Consider the following 19,403-nt stretch of genomic DNA (forward strand, 5'->3'; position numbering starts at 1 on the left):
GCAAGATCAAGAAGAAACTGTCATGTTTTCCAGTGACCAAGACGGAGTTTAAGGAGAATTTCACTAAGGTACTCAAATATTTGTTCAAGGCAATTTCAACCAAGAGGCACCAAAGAGAGGTTTTTCATGGCAGAAAGCTTATTCTTCAAAGCAATATCTGTTGCCAGTTACGAATATTCTAAGCCCTTACTACAACATACTCATAATGGAGTTAAATATCTAGACAATCATACCTAGTCCATGACATTATCAGAAACACGAGCGAATAGGATGTATGCACTGAGCTTCATGAAAAATAGCGATGCTATCCTTACTACACAGGAAGCAGGAGAGAACATTAAGATTTCACAGACTTCTAGAGAAAGTACTTCGCACACACATATATTCAAGTTAAGACCCAACACTGCACACAGTGCCAGGAACCAGATGCTGCTGCCACAGATCAGGGCTCTCAGCCTCCCCCAGTGAAAGTGTTTCTGCTGCTACTCTTTGCAACTGCCACAGCAAACTGGATAGAACTGAGCTCACACCTAACTCAGCAAGGACACTAGAAGCTAAAAATCCTTTCCCACATGGGCTACTACAATGCATCCTCCCCACCCACACAGCTTTGTAGCTCTGAAGTTCAGATATGTAGTTCTGGGCTACAAACATTTGTTTTACTAATCAAAACCATGATTAGTTTGATACATTTGCCTTCATCCACAGGCAGATTTCAGCATAGACCAAACCTGCATGTCCAGACCAGCCACTGCTTAATCATCAGAATCCAATTACAGGCGGTTTTAAAACTACTTAGGAAAAATAGGTAATGAATTTAAACCCTATATATAATAAACTTCAGATGTGGGGCCATGAACTAAAATAGGTGTTGAAAGCACAAGTAAAAGCCAGCAAGGAAACAACATTCACAAGGAAAGGGGCAGAATGACCAGGCAGGAGAAACGGTGACAAGCAGGTCACAAAAGTGATAGTAGCAGAACTACTTCCAATATTAAGAGTTCATCTATAAACATTATTTCAAAAGTTTAGCCACTCTACAGACATGTCAGAGGCCAGAAGCATTTCCATTTATTTTCACCTAATCACACAACTATTAATTCTCTTCTACCAGGATGATCTCCAGACAGGAAAACCTGGTCAGTGCCACAGGATTGCACAATAATGCAGGGCAATTTTCCCCTCTTTCAGTTTCCTGGTTTTGAGAGTTTTGGTTTCCTACCAGCCAGCAGGAGACTTCCAGGCTGTCATGACAGCCTCAATCTAGTAGAAAGTTATTTTATTGCTTTAAGTTCTGCAAATTTAAAAGCTGCACGACAGACAGAATTGTGCATGGCAAAAAAAAATGTTAACTTTGGTCTCGCGGTGGCCAGGACTTCTGTGAATTACTTTGGAATAATTCTGGAATTCTTCTCCAAATTTCTTTTCTGTATCTTTTGATTCTTGTGGCATCTTTTACTCAATAGTCTAAAGATGAGCCAGAGAAAACAATGAACTTCTATCCCCTAAAAAAATTCCTACTGAAGAGTAAGCAGCAAGTTCCTGGAACCAAGCTGAGCACAAGTGGAGAACAAAAGGACTCTGCTGCTCACTACAAAGGTGGCCATACACTCAAGTCTTGCACACAGACCTCCCAGAATTGGATGATTAGCTGACCACTGGCACTGAAGGCAGCAAACATGCTTGTTGCACAAGTGGGTGACCACAGAGTGACAGAGTCTGTCCCTTTCCTCAACAGATCAAGTCTCCAGTTCCTCCCAGCACTGCAGGGCTCATCCATCAAGAATTTACCACTCACTCCCTCTCCATATTTTTGCCAGTGAGGAAGAACTGAGGAGACAGAAGGGCTACTCATTTGGTATTTTTGCTCACTGCTTCCATAGTGCAGTGACATCCTAAATAATATCAACCAAGCTCTAACAGATTTTTGGAAGTCTTAACTCAAGAGATCTCACAACACCCCCATGTGTTTAAGGAAAGGATATTGGCTCATGCCACCCACCACTGAAACAGACACCTCTAGGCTGGAACGAAGCAGCTGTATGACACCACGGAGCAAAACTTCACAGCATTTTAGGGTAGAAAGCAATTAACCTTTGGCTGAATCCCCTTAGCTCCAAGCTACAAAAAGAGTGTTTATTCTGTTTTCTTCTCTACCCCCCACCTCCCTCAAGTCTGCATGGCTCTGGTGTCCTCATTAGCTCACTTCCCTGGCTGCTTTCTGGACCCTGAAATGGAGAACAACAGTTGTCGTCGAATTAATGGGCTGTCTATTCAGATATTAATTTTGTTGTTTGGTTTTTTTTCTTGCTTCTGCTCCAGAGTAGTTGCAACTGATTCAGATAAAATTAGGGCAAGGCTGTAGAGCATTGTGTTTCTGTTCAGACAGTAAATACATTAGAGCTGTGATCTACTCGATTTCTCAGCTGTGCTTTAAAGCAAGTTCAGGGAGTTCAGGCAAGGTTCTCTTCACAGGTCTGAAAAGAGCACCTACCTTCAGCTGAGGGAAGACATCTTTCTGCTCACCATGGTTTCTTTCTAAGTCAAACTGAAATTTAGTGCTATTTTCTGTGCTTACACAGCACCTTCATCTTCAGGTCCTGAAAGAGCTCACAGGATCCAAGTCTGCTGGCTAAATTGTGAAAGCCTGGAAACTGCAGCAGAATCAGGTGTCCCTTAAGATTTTAAGCCCTGAATGAACATCCTGTACAACACAGGAGAAGAGTGAATGATTTAAAAAAGTCAGAAGGCAGATAAATGAAGATTTACGGACATAATCTGGGTCTGACTCATAAAGCAGGATTTCCCTCATTTCACCCTGAGCAAAATTTCCAACTTTATATGCCTCATACGCAGAAAATGGGTTCATCTCAAGGGCTACCATCTATCTAAGACAGGCATGGTGAGTCCTGCTTGAAGAATCATTATCTCCATCATCTAGGCACACTCTAGTCAACTTCTGTGCCACACAATCTCTGTGCACTCAGCACAGCTCTCTGCCTCTTCAGAGGCAAAGGTTGGTTTTGTGTTGTTTTAAAACATGCATAAAACTCTCCATAGTTGCATGCAAGCCCTGAATTCAAGTCAGACTATTCCCAGTCAACATCAAGGGAGATGACCTTAGGGGTTACATCACATAGAGGAAAAAAGGTACATAGGAAGCACCTAGTAAGACAAATTTTCTAATCACCTTAATCCTGTTAGTCTTCCACACTCTTTCATAAGGTATGTTCATAAACAGATACAGTTTGTAACTGCATTACTTCAAGCAGTTAAAGAAGGCACTCAGACACCTTCATTTTGGTGCATGCATCTCAGTAAGCTTTCCTAGAGCATGCTCTGTTTTGAGCCATCAGAAATTGGATGCTGTGGCTGCAGCGGTGGTCACCTGCAGGAGTATGGAGCAAGCACAATCAGAACAGCAGCAGTTTATGAACCACAGGGAGGGGAGTACAAAACCAGCCTGACACAGGGGCAACATATTTGGTGCTTTGGAAGGCACCTTCAGGAGTGTTCTTTCCAGTAACCTTTAGGCACAGCCACAACCTGCCTGCTCATAGGACCACCAAGTGCATACCCCATTGGTGCAAAGAGCAAGCCCACTTCAGCCTCAGGCCATAACTTATTTTGCCACCCTTCTGTTTCCACCATGTCAATGACACAATACAAAATTAGGGGTTTCAGCTAATGAGTGAGCCAGAATAGAGATACACAAAGCTACCTTGGTTTAACTCTGGCTCTTGGCATGGCTTCAGGTTGTTACTCATGTGAGCCTGTCACTTCCAAGACCTGGTCACAGGCAGCACAGGTGCCTGGGCCATGGTGTCCCTGGCCACTGCACCTCCCCTTAGGATGCAAAACACCATGGGCTGTACCTGCACAACAGCACACTTGATGCCCAGCCAGGTCAGCAGCAGGAGTGTCGCTGAGCTACTGGCAGCAGATAACACCGTCCCTGGATGCTGTGAAAGCAGACATGAGTATAAGCCAACACCCTCCAATTGCTACTGTGGGTTTGCTGTCATATTCAAATATGCGTCTGTTACTTTCATCTGTTCCAATATCTGGAGTTTCTTTTGCCTTAGTTATCTACAGAAAAGGCTGCTGTAAATGCTCCTTCTGGAAGCAAATGAGTCACAGAAAAAAAAATTTAGAGTCAAACCAAAGCAGTGCTTTCCTTTCTTAAAAGTCAGCCTCACTAGAGAGATGCAGGCAGGAAGAGGCAGCGGGTATTAGCAGATACCCTTCTAGCAGGCTTAAAGAAGAAGGAATCCATAAAACCTCCCAGGCATTCCAGGAGGCTGCATACCCGGGATCACTTTCAGTTTAGGAAACAGTTTCATCTCAACCCCCACAAAATGACCTTGGCAGAACATAGAAAGTTTGCACATAACAGCCACGTTTCTGTTCTGTGTAGTCCAGTATTCTAAGTTAATGCTCCATTTTCTTGGTGGAACAAAACATCCTATCATATGAATAGGATGTTGGGGGGAGGGAGAGAAGAACTAAACCAAGTTAAAATTGTACATCATCTTGTGTTACCTCTGCAGTTCAGGTTAGAGACCCACTGTGTACCTGACCGTGACAGAACACTACTGCCTGCGGCTGGCTAGCAAGAGAAGGAGCAGCACACTGGGACACCCACAAGTGGAGAGTATTGCTTACACATCTATCGATTCTGCTAGGTTAAAACATTCTGGTACTGCATTTAGGGGGTTGTAGCTAAGTTACATGTCTACTTTTAAATCGTTTTGTCTCCCAACATAACTAGTTATAGTAACTCTCCAAAGGAGAGTCTAAGGAAACACAGACAAGCATTTGGAGGTAAAAATTCAAGAGTCTCCTCTGTGTCCTATAAAAGTTCCATGACTGCACACCAATACTCTACAAGGCTTGTTTTGTTTTCCAAGAGATGAAAGCAACTTCAGCAAGTAATCTGTGTCAATTACATGAAAATTAGGTCAAGTACCTTACCTTCACTACAGTCATACTTGTAATCAGTTCAGATGCCCTCTTGAATATTGCAGTTCCTGGAAAAAAGAACTAATGGAATTGGCCAAATAAGCTGTAACCTGGCGGGGGGTGGGTGTGTGTGTGGAACCCATGAGAAATATTTCAAGGCTCCTGAGGAGTTTGAGTTGAGTGGAAGCAAGATGCTTGCTTTCGCCTATTTCTAGCCCAGTTGGGCCAGGCAACATGACGTGTTATAATTTGCTTATATTTAAAAGCTTGAATCTACAACCAGTGACAAGCTGGCTTTGCCACAGCAAGATGTTGAAGTGAAAGCACGAAGAACAAATTTAAGTTTTGGTATGTCTTTGAAGCTCTTGCGCCTTTTGGTGTTAGAAGGATCTACAGACAAAAGGAGAACTAACATAAGAAGTGTGTGGCATCCAAGCTCATACAGCTCATGGCTTTGCAAGGTCTCACAGAATTAGCACTTTCACATGCATTAAAGGGAGGGTATATAAATAAACCACACCTTTGGCTATATTAATACCATGCTTATGAGTACCAATAGAATTCATGGGAAACCCTTTTCTCCCATCTTTTTCATACAGACACTTTAATACACTGAACTTCATTAAAATTAATTAGTTAATAAGTAGATGGCTCCAACAGTAGCTGAAGCTTTTTCCTTCCAAAAACCACAGTCACCATGCTGCGAGCTCAGCCATGCAGGACCACCTTGCAAAGGGTGAGCGCTCAGCCTCCCAAGGAATTTGAGAGCAAAGACAGGAGCTGATGTAGTTCTGAGGAAATTAAAGCGGATTGATGATTTCCCAACATCTCAAACACACCAGGCAAGAACACATTCACCAGTCCTTAGGCAGTGGACAAGGTGTAACACCCTAGCACAGTTTATGGCCTGGCAGATACACATAGATGGGCAGGCTGTGCTCGGAGGGGTGAGCAGTTGCACACACCACACTTGTGACCACCAGAGGTTCTGCAGCTTTTAGGCTGACATCGTGCAATTTAAGCTTTTCAATATGGAAACAGGATAACTCCCTATGGTTATACATACCTCTGTGGTCCAAACCAACACATGAAAAAGAAAAAAACCTTCCTCTTTCCTAGCTGGTCCTGTCTGAAAGGTGAGCCTAGGCATGGATTCATTGCTGAAAAAGCCAGGGGCCAAAAAGCAGCCCATCAGGACTCCTTGAACACTAGTTAGAATAGTTATCACAGAGTGAAGGTGAACCACTTCACAGGAGGGGCTGTAGAGGCAATTAACTTCTCTGGGGCAGAAAGAAAAGGTACAGCTCAGACGTGTTGGCATAAAGGTTCTCCACAGACAAAAATGGTGCAGCAGTCAGTACCCCATCTATGCTCCCTGCACAGACATACAGAGGAACCTTGAAGCAGCATTCCCCAAGGTGAGGGTGAAAGTGCTTCTCCCAGCTTCCATGCTTAGGCTCACAGCTCCTACAAGCTACCGATTCCCACCATCAGTCACACAGGCAGCACAAAGGCTTTCCCATCTTTCTCCATGCATGTACACACAGGCTTTTTGCTGCTGCAAAGAGGGAAGCAAATCAAGGAGAAATGCACCTAACATTTGTGTTATTTGGCAATACTGAGAGTGAGAGAACAAATATTAAGCAGATAGTGAAATCCATTATGAGGTAACTAACTGACAAGCTCCTGGAAGATCTATAAAGTGTCCTTTCATTCTTGCCTGCCCTCAGATGGGCAGGTGCAGGCAGTAAAGCAGGAGTGTAGAAAGAAACTCTTAGCCCTCCAGACAGTATAGTCTCCAAAGCTGACATTATGGTCAAATAGCACAACCCATAAAGCAGCTCTTTCCTGTCTGTCATCATTCTCGCCTTATTGTCCTGGGCTTTGCTTTGTTCACTGTGAGCGGGCATGCTCCGTTCCTCAGCCACATGCCAGCAAACATGCTGGCATGCTGCCCACCCTAAGTACCACGTAGGCAGGATGGCGCCTCCAATACTTAAAACAATATTTAATGCTTTACATCATTGTGGGCCTGTAGATTATTTTCTAAATCCATGAAGCAACAGTGGATCAGCATGTGGTTCGCTAATGCTGCACAAGGAAATAATGCATGAGGGGAAGAGATTAGCATGGAGCACTTAAAATTACAGTTGGCATTAGCTATAGAATAACACACAGCATGCAATGACCTACACCTCCCAGGCTCCTCAGTGCACCTAACAGTGGACTCTGAGAAAGGCATATAAGGCTGCAAAAGTTTCACTATTCTAATTCTACCCTCCCATATCACTGAAGGAAATTTCTTTAGGAACTGCTTAAACAAATAAGATTGCTAGATATTAGTAGGGACATTGTTTTCAGAAAAGAGGACAGAGGTGTAAGGTAAAACCTCAAAGACAAGCCTGCTTCTTGCGCACAAGTTAAAAATCATCATGACAGGCAGGGAATGACACACTCTGGTTGATGCTGAAATGTACAGACCTCAAGTTTGTAATTACAAAGCATCATCAGATTGTTCTTTCTGCCACTAGTGTCAAGAACAGTATCATAAGTGAAAATATTTTGCATTTATTAATATGAGAGTTACCTCAAGCCACGAGAAGATGTCTTACATCACCTTCCCAGCTATATTTGCTTGTTCAATGATCAACTCTTATGAAATTAGTTTTGCAGGATTAGTGATAAGTCCCCTTTGGTTGCCTTATATTTGTCACTGGTGAGAACGACAGTAGGGAGTATATCTGCATTTCCAGAACAGAAGTCTGACAATGAGAAGAGAATCTGTCCAAGGTGATTAGTGACATTCATTGGCCTCGAGGTCACGTGACACTTCAGTCTCAAATAATGTCGTTCAAGAAGCCACCCATATATTTGCATAGTAACTCCTTAGTAGGTAGTTAGAGCTGAGACTAACACTAGACACTGCAGGTATCTAGATTAACTCCCAGAGCCACCACAAGAGAACTAAGGCAGCAAAGTACTGAAGTTCCTCTTAAAGGCAAAGAGTTGTCAAAAAGAGGGATTAGCCATTTAGCCACACAAGCAGCCACCTCTGAAATCCAAGTGCCTTGGTCCTACTAAGATCCTAATGCAAGTACAAGCTATTCTTGTCACAGTGACTAGCCCTGTGCTTTTCAGTACAGTCATTACAAGACACTGAAGATTTAGCCCTGGCTATTGTGTTGCAGTCATTGACCAGAAGTGAAAAGAACCCATGGAAGCAAACATCAAGTAGACAATAGCATACAGTCCTTCCCTTGAAGGAGACATTGACAGCAGAGCAGCTTATCTGTGTTTCAGTACAAAAAATTTTTAGGACCAGTCTTCAAAGAAAATGTGATTTTACTTCAGCATGTTTCAACTCAACAGTTACTATTTAATTACTTATCTGAACTGACTTTAAACTCAAGTGGTGTTGGGCAAGGTTTAACTAGAAAAGCCTTCCAAGCTTATTGGGGTGTACATCCTGCCCTGTCCCATCTACCCCCACGCCCCACCCAATGTTATAGAAAACTCTATATTTTGATTTTACATCTGTATGGGAACTCAGGTACTGATCACTCTGGCCATTCTTGTTCATTTTCCCACTTCACACCCTTCATTCAGTGGTCAGAATTATTTTTGGATACAGAAACTTGAATTCAGACCCTTTTTTTGCTCTACCAGGATGACAGGGCAGTATCAGCAGCTCTGTATCATACATGCTCACCCCTGCACATGAAGCAGTAGAGACCCTCACACTCTCTTTCAAGGGTATCTTGGAACTACACACGACTTCTGAATTCTACCCTGCAAAAACCAGATTTCTTACTTCTGTCACTGTCTTGTTCTTCAAACACATTAATGTTTTTCTTATTCTCTACAAAGTTTCTCTGGCCCCAAATAAATTTCCTGGCCTGTCCAGCTACCAACCTGAAAAAAAAAAAAATCATTATTCACAAATCTCTGGTTTTCAGCAGAAGTCTGCTCAAAGGTGTGTTCACCATGTAGCCTTCAGTACTTTCAGTATTTTCTTAATGCTTCAAGAGCTTCCCCACATACAATTCTCAACACTTATCCTCTTCAAAGACAACTGACTACTGCAGTCACCTAGTAGTGTTTTCTCTGCTTATTTACAGCACTACAGCAAAATGTATTTTTGAAGTTACCTGTCTCTTAGCAAGTGTCATCACCTCACATGCAGTGCAACTATTATTTTTTCTACATTGAACTATTCTACTTTACTTAATGGCATTTTTCCATTATTTCTCTGTAGAGGCCTCCAGCTGGATTAAAAAAGGCATCTAAAACAATTGTGCTCCAGAGACATATGCTTACCCTATGACTGCAAAATTATTTCCTCTAAAATTTGATAGGGAGATGTGTTCTACTTTGTAGTATGATCCGTTTCAACTGTGTTCCAGTAAGGTAGGTAATCCTACACTGTCCCAGTTTTATAAGAATCCAGGCTATTTAAATTAATAGCATAAAAGTATAGCACTTGCCATAAACATGGAACAGTTGCTTTATTGCACTTGTCAAATGCATTCTGCTCTTTGGTCACAGTTATGGTCAAAGAATTTAACAAAAAATTAACAAGCAATTCACAATAAAAAGGAACTCAAAAAAAGCCTAAGCTGGAGAAAGCATCACATACCCTATGTGCATTATTTTCTTTCCATCCTGCTTCTCACTCTTAGTTTAGGCACTTTCTTACAAGCCCCATCGCTTGTTCAATACAAATTCCAGAGTGGAAAAGCTCTTCCCTTCAGCCTCCTAATAAATATGAAGTGACTAAACAAGAAGTTCTAGAGGTGTTTACCAAGCTCATTTCAAACTGTTTTTCTGGCTGTATCTACAGTGCCCCATAGACCAGCAAGGAAGAGAAAATGCCATCCTCACTTACTGAAACACACTCATGACCAGCTTTGTGGTGGACACCACACCTGCGGGAAGCCTCACTGCTTCCATGGTCTAAAGCACCCCTGGGCACTTTGCGTGGCCTCCAGCTATTCCCATCTGCCCTATGGTGATGAAGGATGACAGCTTAAGAAGTATTGTCCTCGTGCCCCCAACTCTTCTAAGGGCCAAGTAGGATCTGCAGGCAGTCTGAGCTCTTATTGAGTGCTGGCTCCTCACACGAACACCACCACAGGACTCAGTCAGCATCTTGGCAGAGGGGCGTCCCAAAATTCACACGCTTCAAGACATTTACCTTGGACAAACCCTTAAGATCAACAGGTTCAGAATTATTCTGAGCCCTGACACAGAGCACCACCTCAGATCAACAAGATGCATCATCCAGGTTTCTTGAGACCATCCACTCTGGAGGAAAGCATCCATGACTTGCAGTCCACACTTTGGAAGAGAGGACAGCAACACTAACACAGCTCCTTTGAAAACCATTGCTGATGGCAGAAGATTAAGAGAAAGCATGAGTGCAAACAAATATCCTACTTTGAGAAAAAGTGAACGGATGCTGCAGACAGGATAAAGATCTGCCCTATTTTCTATGCACAGAATGGCTGACAACATCATTGCCCAGGTTATTAACCTAGATGGCTCATCATGTATACAGTCATCTGCCCACAGGTTAGCTTTAAGTTCCAGGGATCTGAGGGAGAACCCTCAGGCTGCTGTGCCCACATGGAGCAGGACTGCAGCAGACAAGTCCTGTAGCACTGCTAGCTCCACACCCGCACCCTACTGCCTAGCCTTGAAGCTTGGCCACTGACCAAACACTTTAAAATCAAAAAAGTTCTCTTCTCCTGCAGCAGTCAAAGAAGAACAGTGGATAGAAAGAAACCTCTAATGTGGTACTTAGAAAGCAAACACCTCTATTTTTAAAGCACTGCAACTAATCTGAAAAATTCATGTGTTTGCTACAGCAGAGGCAAATACCTTGACAGACCCGCTATAAAACAAACAATTTACCATTTTGATGTGGCATGGTGGTGGCAGAAAGCATAATTTTATCTGCTTTTACTGCACTGACCTCTGCACCTTTGCATCATAATTTGAGAAGCAGATGTGTATTTAAGACTCACAACACCCTGCTAGGCTCCTCTGTCTGCCAAGGATGGCGAGTGTCACTCTTGGTGATTAGCACTGAGAAGGCTGCCGCAGGGGAAGACCCAGTGCCCCCTGCTTAAGACAGGTGCACACCACTGTCACATCCCAAATGTGCCCTTTGAGCTCATTACCAGTATTGTCGTCAAAGCAGACTATTACCAGTAAGTGCAACACCACACAAAAGACACCCAGGAGCTTGTATTTCACATCTTAGTGGTGCCTGTCAATAGCTTATTTTCTTCCAGAAGCGTAGCTGGAAGCATTCAAAGATAAGGTAGTGGGGTCAGAGCAGAAGGTGCCGCAGGAACCTTTTTTTTGTTCTCAAAAAGAAAAATAAAATATCCTATTAAAATTAATTTGAAGTCAGCAAATGTTTTTTCTTCAAGTCTGCCACAGGTCTACTCAAGGACTTTTCTCATATGCAAACTGTAAAAGTCATAATATAGCAAAAACTCATGATGTTTTTGCTGAAAATGAAAAGTTTAAGAACACAAGTGTCTGATACTTGTCAGCTATGGGTGTATTTCAGTAATCCTCCAGGCCCAGGGGTCCATATGAAGGTCCCGAACACTGCGTGTTACTTGAGAATGCAATGGAACCTCCACCACATTAGCATTTTGGCCCTGATCCAAGAAAGCACTTAAGCACATGCTTAACTTTAAGCACATGAGTGCTCCCATCCACATAAAAGGGCCACTTATTCACTGAAAACTAAGCATCTGCAGAAATGCTTTACTGTATCAGCTTCTTCGCTGAGCATCTTACAGGATTACATCCTATCAAGTGACTCTCTGGAAGAAAAAAAAAAAATACCACCTAAACAGAAGTTGACTTCAGATAGGACTGCTGATTGCCAAGGCCTGCCTAAGCACACATGGCGCTCTGCTATGGAGGCCCATGTCCTCCCCAGCTCTCGCAACAGCTGCATCGCAGTGAGGAGCCTCTCCCAAAGGCAATGCATGTTTAGAGCTGTTGGCTCAGCCTTTGCCATGTGGTTCTAAAAAAAGGAGTGTAGAAACTATTCACTCTGACCTAAAGCTTGCTTGCTTCACTGAAGGCTGGGATGTAAAAGCACAGACCTGCCACAGACTCTACACTGTCTACACGGGGTGAGAGTTTCTTCCAGTTAACATGAACAAGGTATTAAGGTGAAAACAGCAATCTACTCCAGGTTGGTTGCTTTGGATTACACCCTAAAGACCTTAAATGACATACTGGAGGAGATGGTAAGGGGATAAAAGCAGCACAGAAATTAATGTGTACAGGCAGAGGGTAAGGCAGTAAAAAACAATTTTAAGCAGGCGGCAGAAAGAGATTGGTTCGTGTGCATGTTTGGGAGATCATCACAATCACAAATCTTTACTGTAGTTCAGGCTCCCACAGTAGAGAGACTCGTCTATTCCTCCAGCTACTTTTAGAAAAGAGAAATTACTCCCAGTGATAGATTAGATATCTCTAAGAAAAGTTCCTGCCTAAACACCTTGAAATGAAGCCTGCTTATTGCCTCCTCAGATGCTAGAACTTCCTCCTTGGGAAAGAAGCAGGGGTGCTGAGTTGATGAGCAACTGGGGAACTGTGGACTCAGTCTTAAGTTCCACAAAAAGCACTTGCCTTAACCCTACAACTTAAATTTAAGGTTATTGTGACTACTACAGAACATAGAACCAGTTTTAAAGTAATGGTTACCAATTAGAAGCTACTAATGCCAGTTTGCTAGTGGCAGAAGTTTAACGACACATTTGAAGGAAACAGCAAGATAGCAGGTTTTGATTTATACAGAAATACTAATCTGATCAAGGCTGTTGGACCTGTCTGAGCAGCTCTGCTCCGAGATGCAGAATAAATCCCTACTTTGCAGTGCATCTACATGGTGCTGTCAACCCAGCCTGAAGTCAGGGCATAAACAGTAGTTAGCCCACTTTAGAGAAAAGTAAATGTTTCTGTTTCTGCACCAAGTTGTACAACAAGCTGCTCTTGAGCAGAGAATGCGAGTTATTTGCACTGAAGTCACCAGATGGCCACCCACCATGCAGGTCTCCTACCTGCTGCTCCACACCAGGGCACACCCTGCATGCAGGACACCGGCACAGGCACCTGTCAGCCCCTGTGATTTGTGACCCATCTGACACAGGTGGCTGCAGCCACTGTTTACAGCCCGGTGTCACTTTTGGCTGTGTGTGTTCCAGCTGCTGTTGTTGGGAGCACTTTCTTTACCGGTTCAGATCAAAGGCTGCACCAACACAAACACAGGAGTTTTACAAGTCAGTCAGCTGTGCGGCACAACCAAGGTGTGCCTGAGATGCTCCTTAACATTTCTCTCACCGTGCTTAAACTTGTCATTAGCTTGTGCAAATATTAAGATCAGGTAGCTACCAGCCACAATGTTGGCACCAGAAGACAAGGTGACTTCAAGCAGGACTGAGTAAGTAGTTTTGGATGCATATACAGGACCAAGCCATAGTTCTTACTCAGCTTTTTACAGAGCACCAATGCAAACCAGCTTTTTTTAGATACAGACTATTTAGATACCAGCCTATTTAGATACATGGACTACTTCAAGATTTGAATACACAACCTCCTGGCATGTGACAGAGGATTTCAAGTAGAACTAACCTTGCATAACAATCCAGCACACAGGTTTTGTTAAGCAAGAAACAGTGATGCAACACATGTAGGATAGAGTCACTGACCGGGCTGAAGTGAATGCAACAGCACTCAAAGTTTCCTGCACCATTATTTTGTTGGCGACTCCCAGCTTCAAAGTTTTATAAGGAATAAGACAATCATTTCCACGTTTAACTATTTCACTTTGAAAGGAAAGTAAACTAGGCTTAGCTATTTTCTTTCCACGCATATCTGGTAGAGATACATTTATCATCAAGAGATTCTCCTCCTGCTCTTCCCCCCCACTTAACAGCTCTTGACTTTGTGTGGCCCCTCTATGCCAGCATATTGTTTGTGCTTTTTGAAAGACCTTTCTTCAAAGTATGACATGTTTATGTAAGACACTGATGGTTAACACAGGCTTCATCTCAGTAGGGCATTGGGCATGGTGTCACAGAGGAATGCTCTCCCCTGATTTATGAGCATGTTATAGTTATTCAGGTGGAGTGGCAGGACCTGGTAGTAAGCACCATCTTACAGATCAAATGTGTTTTAAGTTCATAGATCAGGCCAGAGCACTACCAATCGCCACAGGGTTGCAGCAGGGTTGTGGCAGTGGAAAGTGAGCCCTCTATTTTTAAAATGAAAACAGTCTCTGAAGACAAGGAGTTGCTCCCCTCCTTAAGCCTTACTAACCAAAATCTTGCACTGTTCTTACAAACCCTGTACTGCAATGTGATGATGGCATATGTGCAGATTCAGACAGATGCTTAGGCTAGCCTACAAGTTTGACTTATTACACCTTTCTTTTTCTAAGTCCAATTCGCTTGACTGTTTTCAGATATTTAACTACTTGAAGAAAGTCCTTTCACTCCTCTCCTTTTAATCTGCTTTACTTGTAATGGGTACAAGTTGAAGAGTTGTTCATAGAGTTATATGACTGAAGTTTCCATGTTTATAATCCCATTCACTCTATACTGTGCCCTGCTATAGGAAACAAGCTTTGGAACACCACCTGCTTCCCAGCAGCCAAGACCCGTTTGGCTGGATCCTTTCTATACAAGGTGTTTATTTAACACTTCCAGCTCTCAGTGAAATAAGTTCATGGTGTGAATAGCTTTGCAGTTTGTTCACATCTGCAGTTTGAACCTTTAATTAAGAAGTGTTCAGCTTTATTTTCACAGAATCACTAGGTTGGAAAAGACCCACAGGATCATCGAGTCCAACCATTCCTATCAAACACTAAATCATGCCCCTCAGCACCTCATCCACCCTAAACACCTCCAGGGAAGGTGACTCAACCACCTCCCTGGGCAGCCTGTTCCAGTGCCAAATGACCCTTACCATGAAAAATTTTTTCCTGCTGTCAAGCCTGAACCTCCCTTGGCAGAGCTTGAGGCCATTCCCTCTTGTCCTGCCCCCTGTCATTTGGGAGGAGAGGCCATTACCCTCCTCTCTACAACCTCCTTTCAGGTAGTTGTAGAGAGCAATGAGGTCTCCCCTCAGCCTCCTCTTCTCAAGGCTAAACAACCCCAGTTCCCTCAGCTGCTCCTCATAAGACTTGTTCTCCAGCCCCTTCAATTCCCCTTAAGTTGTTATACCACCTCTGACATTATCAACCTGACAACACAACTCTGTAAACGTGTTCTCATATAAAAGCCTAAGCTGAATTAACACATCTCCCACAAAGTAACAGGAGTGCAAGTCCTTCACAGTACTGTAAGAAGCAGGAAAGAAAAGCAGGAAAATAAGTTCTCCTCAACATTTCTAACATTAAAACTCCTGGAGTTGTTTAAGTGAAGCCATTTAGGTTACTACCTGTTTCTAGGAGAAAGGTATAATGACATGACTCCTAAAATTCTGCTTAATAATTGAGTTCTATACCACTGCTCTCTTAGAACTAGCAGAGAGGTTACACTTGTATGCATGATTTCAAGTTAGGGTATTACTCTCTATAGTGAGCATAAAAGTAATAAAACACATAATGAGGAGGTCTTCACTAGTTGTTGCTGTCTTGACCAACTCAAAAGTCCTACTCTCTTTTAATGAAGGTAGAACCCCCAACACACACATTAGGGTAAATAAACAGACTCAAAATTCACCTGGGAAAAGCCAAAAGTCTGAGTCATAAGCAGCTTCTGTACATAGCAGTCACATATGATTATAACCAGCCTATGGCACATGACTTCAACCATTCCACCCAGGTTTCCAGACAAGCAGTTCATATTTACACAAATAAAGGATAATTAACTTCCATAGAGATACCACTCTGGCAACAGAGGGAAATGGCGACATAGTCAAAAGCCAAAAGAACTCAACTATTTTAAACAGACTCATAATGCAAGGCCCAGGAGAAGAACCCAAGTCTTAGTGCGTTGGAGCACACCTGACTGCTCTTCTGCAAGACCTTCATCTGCATAATAACTTACCTTCATCTGTCATAACTTACCTCTCACCAGCTACAACACCAGAACAATAAAGCAAGCTTCAAGGTCAGTAAGTTATATTATAAACATAATAAAAGCCATCAGAATCTGTTATGGCATTTCCTTACACATTACCTCCACTGCAGCCATACTGTCATTGCATCTTTCAGAAATGACCTTGTACTTATTATTAGTTTAGGATGAAAACTATCTTTTAGAGGATTATTGCTGCTCTGTGAAAAACTCCACATTGGCAGAGTTCACTTCAACTAATGCACTTTCCATAAGCCTCAAACTCCCCTACTGCTCTTCCCAGCAGGCTGCTGTACTTCTCCCTTCCTACAGTGCCCTGTTACCTTGGCCACAGCAATCCTGCCCACACCTGTAGCCAGCTCAGACAGGGAGGTTGAAAGGTGCAGCACTCTTGTATTGCACAAAAAACAACTCATAGAGCAGCTCCATCTCACCTCTTTGAAAAAAGCACTTGACCAAATCTGTTTCCTGATCTGTCCATTCTCCTATACAGTTATAGTCCCAGACTTGGAACTAATCGACATATGAAACACCAAGTCAGAGGTCTCCCTCAGACTGGTTTCCAGGTAGAGAAGGTTCAGGTGAAACTAATCTGCGAGGCATTTGGGAGCAGAGAATAAAAGGAGTCACCTGCAGCTGAGCTAATTTTAGGCAACATCCCACACTATGGGACAGGACTGCACTGGACTAATTGACTACTCCTGCTCTGTTTGCTCAGTGCACGATGACCATAGACAACGGGAAAGCCAACAGCATGTTTACTGTGTATGAGGTTATTTTTAGTCTGCTCAGGACTTTGCACATTAGCACAGAAAATATGAATCTATAAAAAATCACTATTCTTTTTTTGAAGCAATAAGTTTAGGGGTAATGATCTTCCAGTTTTCCTACCAGTGTCCTTTGAACTTGCTACTTTTTTGTGCCACTATTTGCATACCACAGTTATTAGAATGACTGTGAAAAGGTAAATGTTCAAAAGAGAAGTTTGATGATTATCCTGAAATATGCTATTAGGAATAAAAGATTAATTGTTAAGGCCCAATTTTCTGATTCCTCCCCAAAAGAAAAATGTCAAGAGAGTAAAAACTTAAAAATACATCAGGTTTTGGGAATCATAGAATCATAGAACAGTTTGGGTTGGAAGGGACCTTAGAGATCATCTAGTTCCAACCCCCCTGCCTTGGGCAGGGACATCCCACTAGATCAGGCTGCCCAAGGCACCATCCGACCTGGCCTTGAACACCTCCAGGGATGGAGCATCCACAACTTCCCTAGGCAACCTGTTCCATTTATCTTTTAAATAGTTCCATTCATCTTTTTAATTTCAAAATATTACCACAGAACCACAGGCACACAATGGTTAGCATGGACCTTCAGCGGTCTCTAGTCTAGCAATTAGAGTGGAGCCATGCTATGTGAGGTTGCCCAGGCTTCTAGAGCCAAATTTTAAGCATTTCATAGAATCACCAGGTTGGAAAAGACCCACCGGATCATCGAGTCCAACCTTTCTGGGATCCTACTCCAAAGCCTAGCATGTTCTTTGGGAATATTTTCTCTAGCATTTACTTGGAATTTCTCTTGCCTCTCATCCTGCCCAAAATAAGCCTGACTCCATTTTCCATGCACCCTCCCAGAAGCTAATGGTGGACAGTGAGTGACAGCACTTCTCCATGCTGAACAAGCCCAGTTCACTCCTGGTGTATGACAGGCTGCAGCCCCTCACCTTAGTGGCCCATTCCAGTATGGCAATATCTTTCTTGTATAAGGGAGACCAAAACTGGACACAATGCTTCAGATGCTTCACAAAGCTGTGTGGAGGGTAATAACCACTCCCCTTCACATGTTGCTCCTGCTAGTTGAGTTCAGGATGATGCACTGAAGATAAGGCAACCTAATGAAAACTATTTGTATGGGCAGCTCTACCTGTAAAAGTAGCCAGAGAAAATGAGAAGCCTGCACAAATCACTGTGTTGGAGTATTAGGCTACACATTAAAAAGTACATGGATATTTCCATTTATTTCTAATTAACAGTGTGCAAAATTAACTGGTTTTTAAGTCAAACTGTGTTGCCAATCCTGAGGTTCATGCAATCACTCGTCTTCCCATTTAAAAAACACTCATAAGTAGTGATACACTATTTTTGTCTTAGCATGAAAGAGGAGACAATAGCCTGTGTGGCACAGCAGACAGCAATTATCATTAAAATGTCCTTGGGGCATCAGGCTTTTTTTGCTAAACAATCTCAGTGCATTATTCAGGTTACATTACAGCAGCATTCAGAGAGATCTAGAAACTAAAATGATTTGGAGAGGCCCGGTGAGCTGGTTCCTTCTCCAAGACTCACAACTGATCTCTACATGTTCCAAGCACATTCACCAGAGGGTGCTTGTGTGGTACAAGGCCAGGCAGTATGAAGCTGGCTGGCAATCCCATTTAGTGAACAAGCTGTGGGAAAGGAAATAAAGTTTCCTTTTTTCATCTATTGAAATGCTTTTAGCTCCTTTCAGATTCGTCATAACAACAATACACTTAAGGAATAATCTAATGCTGGCTTAAACCTGTGTTCAAGACAGACTGCTAAAAATGCCTTTCTCAATTTGATATGCTACACTGATGTATTCCACCCTTCTGGATTTGTTTCATTCCCTTACGGTGGATGAAATTCAAAGGTATTACACAAAGTAATAGCTAGCCCCAAGTGAGGCAGTTAAACCTACAAATCTGGATGGACAATGAACACGATGCAGTCAAAGCTTATTTATTGCTCTATATCCATCATCATTCTGTCATTACAAAGTTCCTTCCCCTTCCTCTCAAGGGCTTTTTTCCTTCACCCTACAACATTTCTGACTTCTTTGCACCGATGTTCAAAGTTCTAAGGCCCTCTTACACAAACCTAGGCTTCTTCTTCAGGCCTACTGGCATCATTTCCATGCATGTTTGTCAAAACAGTGACACAGTTTCTCACAGAATTCTGCTTAGGAAACTGTCAGCCTCTGGCCTGGACAGGTGCACACTCTCCTGGGTGGAAAACTGGTTGGATGGAGGGCCCAGAGAGTGGTGGGAAATGGTGTGAAATCCAGCTGGAGGCCAGTGACAAGTGGGGTTTGCCAGGGCTCAGTGCTGGGTCCAGCCCTGTTCAATGTCTTCATCAATGATCTGGATGAAGGCATCGAGTGCACCCTTAGCAAGTTTGCAGACGACACTAAGCTGGGTGGAAGTGTTGATCTGCTGGAGGGTAGGAAGGCTCTGCAAAGGGATCTGAACAGGCTGGACCGCTGGGCAGAGTCCAATGGCATGAGGTTTAACAAGGACAAATGCCAGGT

The sequence above is a fragment of the Phaenicophaeus curvirostris genome, chromosome 5, assembly GCF_032191515.1.
Source record: "Phaenicophaeus curvirostris isolate KB17595 chromosome 5, BPBGC_Pcur_1.0, whole genome shotgun sequence".
NCBI classification, from domain to species: domain Eukaryota; kingdom Metazoa; phylum Chordata; class Aves; order Cuculiformes; family Cuculidae; genus Phaenicophaeus; species Phaenicophaeus curvirostris.